This window comes from Lygodium microphyllum, chromosome 11 (genome assembly GCF_053477565.2).
Source record: "Lygodium microphyllum isolate KBCC chromosome 11, Lygodium_microphyllum_v1.1.10, whole genome shotgun sequence".
NCBI classification, from domain to species: Eukaryota; Viridiplantae; Streptophyta; class Polypodiopsida; order Schizaeales; family Lygodiaceae; genus Lygodium; species Lygodium microphyllum.
In genome coordinates, this window is record NC_141145.1 from 135,395,046 (window position 1) to 135,401,759 (window position 6,714).

Below are 6,714 nucleotides of genomic sequence, written 5' to 3' on the forward strand. Positions count from 1 at the left end.
CTAGTAGAGGATCTGGAATGAGCTTCTTGAGCACTAGCAAAAAGAGCATGCCTATTGTGTTGGAGTTCATTGGTTGTTCTCCCCCTCTCAGTGGAGCCATAAGGGTAAATCCTTGGAATATAAAGATAATTGCATATTTCAATGTGCAAATAGCTTAGGCCAAGAGGATGTAGAGCCACTTAGAAGGCAATGTAGAGCCACACGAACCCACTTCCTAAAAGGCATTTCTCTTCAATAATTAGTGTTTCTATGACACATTTGTTATCCCAACTTTGCAACTATATATTCAAGCATACTCTTGCTAACATGTAGTCTGCTTTTAAACATTCTACTCAAAAAACTACATAGAAGTCCCTAATCCATGAAAGTTTGTGGTCTATTAGGATAAGCCCAACATGCTCGACAGTCATGCTTTCGATGAGCTATCATAGCATGCTGATCATACTCAACAGTCATGCTTTCAATGGCAGTCATACTCGTTTGCAGTATCTTTCACCCCTTGACTATAAGTGTTTTGAGTCATGTGATCATTGTTTGTATGGTAGGCAAACATGTAGTATGCATAAGAAGTCTGGCACTCTACGCATGGGTGAGCCTTTGGCTCTTGTTCATTCTGATGTCTGTGGACCTATGCCATGTCAATCATTAGGAGGTGTGAAGTACTTTGTCACATTCATTGATGATTACTCACATAAGGTCCAGGCATATCCCATAAAGCTGAAATCTGATGTTTTGGCTACCTTTTAGCATTGGCTTGCATTGGTTGAGAACCAGTCTGGGTATAGGCTAAAAGGCCTACAATCAAATAATGGGGTATAGGCTGAAAGGCCTACAGTCAGATAATGGGGGTGAGTTTGTCTCTAAAGCCTTTGAGCAGTTTTGAGATGAAAGGGGTATTAAGCATTAGTTGACTACCCCGTACACCCCATCCCAGAATGGTATGGCTGAGCACATGAACATGACAATATAGGAAAGGGTTCGTAGTATGCTTAGCCAGGTAGGCTTACCACAGCAATTTTGGGCTAAGGCAGTGACTACTACCGTACACTTGATCAATTGATCTCCCTACAATTCTATTAACTTTCAGGTTGTAGAGGAGGTGTGTTTTGGAAAATCTCCCTCGTATGATCATTTGTGTGTCTGGTTGTGAGGCTTTATACCATGTACCCAAGGAGACAAGCGCAAAAAGCTAGATCCTAAATCCATGAAATGCATCTTTATTGGTTATGGGGATGTATGTGAGATGGGCTATCGCCTATGGGATCCAGAGGCTTAGAAAGTCATTTGTACCCATGATGTAGTTTTCCATGAGGAAAACATGCATAAGCAGTCTAAGTGGATAGTCGAGATACACAGGATTATCTTTCAAGAGGAGCCTCCTGCTCCTATACAGCCAGCAACTAGACAGCCTGTAGTAATAGCAACTAATGCTCCAGTAGCCCATGACCATGATGTTAGACAGAATGTGCAAGCTCCTCAACTTGCCTTGAGACGCTTTGCTAGAGCTAGACATCCTCTTGAGTGGTTTGAGCCCTCCATTGATTGTGTGATAGTGACAAGTGCATGTGAGCCTCTCAGTTATGATGAGGCCATGCGTCGTGGTGATAGTCACTCTTAGGATAGGGCCATGCAGCCAAAGTTTGACTCTTTGTAGAAAAATCATACTTGGAAGTTGGTTCCTTTGCCTATGGAAAGTGTGCATTGCCATGAAAGTGGGTGTACAAGTTGAAGAGCACCCTTGAGACACCCCAAGCCTATCTATAAGGCTAGATTGGTTGCTAAAGGATTTTAAACAAGAGCATGATATTGACTTCAAGGAAGTCTTTTCTCCTATAGTCAAGATGACTACCCTACATCTGGTGCTAGCACTAGTTGCTCAGTCAAATCTGGACCTTTACCAAATGTATGTTAAGACAACTTTCTTACATGGGGACTTGCATGAGGAGATTTATATGTAGTAGCCTAAGGGCTTTGAGGAAAAGGGTAGGGAACACCTAGTGTGTGGATTGAGAAAGAGCATTTATGGCCTTAAGTAGGTACCTAGGGAATGATACCATAAGTTTGCTACATTTATGCATTCACAAGGCTATACACGCAGTGATATGGATCCATGTTTATAAGAAGGCTCGTGATGGTAGCCTTTTGATTTCGGTGCTCTATGTGGATGACATGTTGATTATTGTGAGAGCTCTTAATGAGTTGGATGCTTTGAAAAGTCAGCTCAAGAAGAGCTTTGAGATGAAAGACATGGGACATGCCTCACATATTCTTAGGATGCACATTACACATGACGGCTCTCATAGGCTTCTTTATTTATCACAAAAGAGTATATCCATAAGGTCCTTGAGTGGTTTCATATGCAGGATGTTAAGCCTATTGGCTATCCTTTGCCTTCTCATGTGAAGGTGAGGCAGGTCAATTTTCCGCAATCTAATGAGCTAATGGCCAAGATGGCCAAGATCCCTTATGCATCCACAGTGGGTAGTTTGATGTATGCGATGATAGTCACTCGTCCTGACATAGCTTTTGCAGTGGGAGTTGTGACATGCTATATGGCTACACCTAGAAGGCGGCATTGGAATGCCATCAAGGGTATCATGAGGTACCTAAAGGGTACAACAAATATGTGCATATGTTATGGTGGCTAGTTCGGGTACGACCCCCAGAAAGTCTCAGTGTCGCCTCGAGACAGCAAAAGAGTAAAAGGGGCACCATTAAATGTGGAAGCGCTCCCGAATCCTTGTAAAAGAGTGCCAGGCTCACTCCTGTGCAAATTGTATACATTAGTTGGGAATAGAATAAATTAGAATGGTGGGAAATGAGAAATGGGCTTAGGCCAATGGCCGGCCTTGTAAAAAAGGGGATGACCGCCCAAAGAAGATAGGGCATGTATATAAAGTTCAAAAGTGAATGAGAAGCTCATTCTTGTGTGTGGCAAAAAGTGGCTCTCTTCTTCTTCTCTTCTTCTCTTATTCTTGCTTGTGTGTGCTCTTGAGAGAGGGAGTGTGAGAGTGTGAGGGAGTGAGTGTGTGGGAGTGAAGGATCAAGAGGGTGAAGCTCTTCACCATCTCCTCTTCTCTTCTTCTCTTCTCTTCTCTTCTCTTCTCTTCTCTTGCGTGCACGGCTATGGAGGATGGAGCTCATGGGAGAGGGATTGAAGTTGCTTGAGCTTGCCACAAGGATCGTGGGGCTACCGGTGTGCAAGAGAGAGAAGGGTACTCGATCGAGCATCAAGGTAAGCTCACTACACTCGTAAGGTAGGCATGGCGTGTTAGCTATGTGAGAGGTAGCCATGGCTGCTCGACTTGAAACGCTTGATCAATAAGCAGTCCGTAGGTCTCAGGGTAGAGCTTGTAGCTTCCCTCCAGACTATTACATACCTATTGATACCCACTTGATGTTGGTTTTGCATTGACAGTCAATGGTTGACTTGGAATATTATTTTTTTCCTACTATCAGCTCTCATTGTACATTGCTGCAAATTATTATAGCAATCATATATATCCGCACTATGATGTAATTTTCATGTTGGATCATCCTGGTTCGATGTACTTTTGATGGTACTTGGTGGACATCATCATTAAATGCTTGTTTCTCGCAATTTTGCCTTGGTTTTGGTGGTTTTTTGGTCATTTTCTGCAATTTACAGCAAGTAGTTTTGAACTCTCTGCATTGTTTTAGCTTCCACTATGGCATCTTCTTCCATTGGCAGTGCTATCTTCAACATCATTAAGCTTGATGGTACAATTTATGCCTATTGGAAGAGCCAAGTTTGGTAGGTATTGGTGCAGAAATCGTAGATAAAGTCACTAAGGTTGAGTGGAGAGCAACCTAAAACTATGACTAATGACAAATGGATGGAGCTTGATGAGTTATCCAAGTCCACCCTCATCTTGTATCTCACTGAATAGGTGCATTACAATATGGTTGAAGAAGCACAGAGTGCTTGGGAGCTTTGGAATAAGATCAAGAACCTCTATGACAAGCAAAGTCCTGCAAGTCAAATGTATTGGCTGAAACAACTTATGGATCTCCACATGAAAGAGAATGCGACCATGTCAGCTCATCTGAGCCAGTTTCATGCTATTCTTAAGAACTTGGTTTCACAGGGCATTGATTTCAAAGAGGATGTCACTCTGTTGTTCTTTCTTGGAACTCTTAATGAGTCTTGGGATGTATTCCGCATTGCCTTATGTGCTTGGGCTAGTAGGGTTGGACAGAATGTTGGGCAGGCAGTGAAGCTTGCAGTGCAACGTTCTACTAGAGATAGACACCCCCTGACAAATTTCAGTCCTCGATGCATTATGTCTTGGTTACAAATGCAAGAGAGCCTTTCACTTATGATGAGGCTATGCGCAATGGTGATAGTCACTCTTGGGAGAGGGCTATGTAGTCTGAGATAGACTCCTTGCATAAGAATGAGACTTGGGATTTGGTTTCCTTACCTAGTGGCAAGAAGGCTCTGTCATGCAAATGGGTGTACAAGTTGAAGAGTACCCCTAGACACCCCAAGCCGTCTTATAAGGCAAGACTTGTTGCTAAGGGTTTAAACAAGAGCATAAAGTTGACTTTGATGAATTTTTTTCTCCTATGGTTAAGATGACCACCCTCTGCTTGGTTTTGGCCTTAGTCGCGCAGCTTGACTTGGACTTATATCAAATGGATGTCAAGACAGCATTTTTACATGGCAATTTGCATGATGAAATTTACATGGAACAGCATAAGGGCTTTGCAGAGCCTGACAGGGAGCACCTAGTGTGTAGGTTGAAGAAAAGTCTTTATGGCTTGAAGTAGGCACCTAGGGAATGGTACCATATTTTCAATGCTATTATGCAATCACAAGGCTACATCCGTAGTGCTATGGATCCATGCTTGTATACAAAGAAAACCCGTGATGGATCTTTACTTATTTTGTTACTCTATGTGGATGAGATATTATTAGCAGGGAAAGCTCATGATGAGCTAGATGCTCTTAAGGCTCAGCTCAAGAAGAGTTTTGAGATGAAGGATCTGGGATAGGCCTCTCATATACTTGGTATGCGCATTAGAGGCAACAGGCATCAAGGATTCCTCTACTTGTCACAAAGGGAGTACATTCATAAAGTCCTTGAGCGCTTCCACATGCAGGACGTGAAACCTATTGGTTATTCATTGCCTTCTTATGTGAAGATATCACAGGCCGATTGTTTGCAAATAGATGAGTAGAGGGCCGAGATGGCCAAGATTCCCTATGCATCTGCAATGGTCATTCTTATGTATGCCATGATAGCCACTTGTCTAGATATTGCCTTTGCAGTTGGTGTTGTGGCACGCTATATGGCAACACCTGGCAAGAAGCATTGGGATGTCGTGAAGGGTATCATGAGGTACCTGACGGGCACTACAGATATGTGCATATGCTATGGCAGCCAGGATACAAGAGTCATGGGGTACACTAACTCTGATTATGCAAGCAAGACATGCAGATAGTAGGAAATCCACTTCTAGCTATGTGTTCACCTATGCTGGAGGTTTTGTCTCTTGGATATCCAGGGTGCAGAAGCGTATGGCTCTTTCCACTATTGAGGCCGAGTATGTTGCAACCACACCATTAAGGCTTGCAAGGAGGCCATATGGTTAGTCCGTTTGGTTCATGACCTTGGTATTGATATTATCCCTACACTACATTCGGATTCTATGAGTGCTATTTAGTTAGCCAAGAATCCAGTCTTCCTTGAGAAGACAAAACACATTGAGGTGAGGTATCACTTCATTCATGGGGTCATTGAGGAAAAATTTGTTGACCTTGTCAAGATCTTGACTAACCAAAATCCTACATATCTGCTCACCAAAAGCCTCTCTATGAAGTTCTTTGTCTTCCTTAAGAGATTGATGGTTGTGGGATGAGATGACGTCCTTCCTCATCCTATTGTACATGCGTACATGTTGTACTATCTTTTATTTTTCTTTTTCACTCCTCATTGGGGAAGATTCACCTTTAAGTGGGAGGTTGTTGGGCGTAAAGGCGCCTCCGTCTAGCCGCCCTTGTATTACTACACTGATAGTACCCGCACCTACACACTCCAAGTGGTAGGTATCACCATCACTTTATTATTTATTCTTTTAGTGACAGATGAATAAAGGGAAGGCCAGTCACACATTTTAACTGTTGGAGTTCCCACATTGTGAGTCTCTCTCTCTCTAGCTCTTGCTCTCCCGCCATAGCTCTCCCGTGCAAGCTTCAACCCTTCTCACCTTTTAGGATTTTGAAGCAAGGAGAATGGAGAGGAATGCTATGGAGGACTAAGATGAAAAATTTCTTTACTCCACATTGCCACAAATCATGTCCAAAATTGTGAAATGAATAAAAATATCTTATTTCAATCTTTCTCTCTTCTCTCTGCACCTTGTTCTTATTGCTTAATCTACGTGAGAGAGAGGTGGACTAAAGCGATATATTTTGGTGATGATGTTGAAGTAGTATGGAGCATAAATCAAATGTTGAGGATGCGTCAGCGCCATGGAAGATTGTTAGCAACTTTTTGACTTTGAGATGCATATGGATTCGTATTAAAATAAACGTGTAAGTGCTCGTTTTTTATATTTCATGATGATTCTTTCACACATTGTGGGAAATGATTTCAAATGATTGAATATGATTTTCTTTTGATTGAAAGATAAAAATTTTCAATTTTTTCTTGCTATTCATATAATAAAAATAGATATCGAGAAAAC